The 2,179-nt window shown below is 35.8% G+C and overlaps 1 non-coding gene across 1 annotated transcript; it reads left to right on the forward strand.

Annotated features, from left to right (window-relative positions):
- Positions 1 to 1,668: 1,668 nt before the first annotated feature.
- LOC116623180 lies at positions 1,669 to 1,772 on the forward strand. The gene has a single exon (XR_004297690.1). It is a non-coding gene; the product is annotated as a U6 spliceosomal RNA (small nuclear RNA).
- The last annotated feature ends 407 nt before the right edge of the window (positions 1,773 to 2,179 follow it).

Consider the following 2,179-nt stretch of genomic DNA (forward strand, 5'->3'; position numbering starts at 1 on the left):
CATGTGATCCAGTGATTCCACTACTGGGTATTTACTCAAATAATATGTAAACACTAATTTGAAAAGATATATGCACCCTATGTTTATTGTAACATCATTTACAATAGCCAAGATATGGAAGCAACCCAAGTGTCCATCCATATATGAATGAATAAAAAAAATGGTGTATATATATAATGGAATACTAATAAGCCAAAAGAAATGAAATCTTGCCATTTGCAACAACATGGATGGCTCTAGAGGATACAATGCTAAGCCAAATAAGTCAGTCAGAGAAAGAAAAATACCATATGATTTAATTTATATGTGCAATTTAAAAAACAAAATAAATGAACAAAGAAACAAACAAAAATCCCCAGACTGTTAAGTATAGAAAACAAACTGGTAGTTGCCAGAGTGGAGGTGGGGGGGATGGGTGGGTGAAATAGGTGAAGTGATTAAGAGTACACTTATGATGAGGACTGACTAATGCATAGAATGGTTGAATCATTATATTGTGCACCTGAAATTAATATAGCACTGTATATTAATTATACTGGAATTCGAATTTTAAAAAAAGTAACAAATACAGAAGACATGAACAGACATTTTTCCAAAGAAGACATCCAAATGGCCAACAGACACATGAAAAAGTGCTCAACATCGCTCGGCATCAGGGAAATCCAAATCAAAACCTCAATGAGATACCACCTCACACCAGGCAGAATGGCTAAAATTAACAAGTCAGGAAACAACAGATGTTGGTGGGGATGCAGAGAAAGGGGAACCCTCCTACACTGTTGGTGGGAATGCAAGCTGGTGCAGCCACTCTGGAAAACAGTATGGAGGTTCCTCAAAAAGTTGAAAATAGAGCTACCATAAGATATAGCAATTGCACTACGGGGTATTTACCCCAAAGATAGAAATGTAGGGATCTAAAGGGGTACATGCACCCCGATCTTTATAGCAGCAATGTCCACAATAGCCAAATTGTGGAAAGAGCCAAGATGTCCATTGACAGATGAATGGATAAGGAAGAGGTGGTATATATATACAATGGAATATTATGCAGCCATCAAAAGGAATGAAATTTTGCCATTTGCAATGACGTGGATGGAACTGGAGAATGTTATGCTGAGCGAAATAAGTCAGAGAAAGACATGTATCATATGACCTCACTGATATGAGGAATTCTTAATCTCAGGAAACAAACTGAGGGTTGCTGGAGTGGGAGGGATGGGGTGGCTAGACATTGGGGAGGGTATATGCTATGGTGAGCACTGTGAATTGTGCAAGACTGTTGAATCACAGATCTGTACCTTTGAAACAAATAATACATTATATGTTAAAAAAAAAAGAAGAAGAAGAAGATAGCAGGAGGGGAAGAATGAAGGGGGGGAAGTGGAGGGGGAGATGAACCGTGAGAGACTATGGACTCTGAAAAACAAACTGAGGGTTCTAGACGGGAGGGGGGTGGGAGGATGGGTTAGCCTGGTGATGGGTATTAAAGAAGGCACATTCTGCATGGAGCCCTGGGTGTTATATGCAAATAATGAATCATGGAACACTACATCAAAAACTAATGATGTAATGTATGGTGATTAACATAACATAATAATAAAAAAAGAGACAATTTAACCAAAAAAAAAAAAAAAAGTAACAAATACATGTATATACATATATGGATTTTTGCTTCATTAGCACATACACTAAAATTAAAACAATACAGAGAAAATTACCATGACCCCTGGATAAGGATAAAAATGCAAATTTGTGAAGCATTCCATATTTTAGGTGATGATTGCATGATGATGTGAATGTACCTAATACTACTGAACTGTATACTAAAATGTTTTAAAATGGTAAATTTTATGCTATGTATATTTTGTTACCACAAAAGAGAACATATTTGTTCAAGTCAGTGATCTCCTATAATCAAAAACTGATAACAAAGTTATAAAAAAGAAGAGACTATTAGTTTCTAGTATACTGCCAAATTTGTGGCTCTTTTTCTTCTGTAGTTGCTTAAATAAAGTATTTAAGTTTCAGTTCAAACATGTTAAGCAAAGTTAATTTACATTTTTTTTAACCACACGAATGAAGTATATAATTTAAAATGGTACAACAATGATGGAAGAGAAGAAACGGGATGCTCCCTGAGAACATGATGGGAAACACACATTGAATTAGGGGGACCTCT

Source organism: Phoca vitulina, unplaced genomic scaffold (assembly GCF_004348235.1).
Source record: "Phoca vitulina isolate PV1807 unplaced genomic scaffold, GSC_HSeal_1.0 scaffold57, whole genome shotgun sequence".
NCBI lineage: Eukaryota > Metazoa > Chordata > Mammalia > Carnivora > Phocidae > Phoca > Phoca vitulina.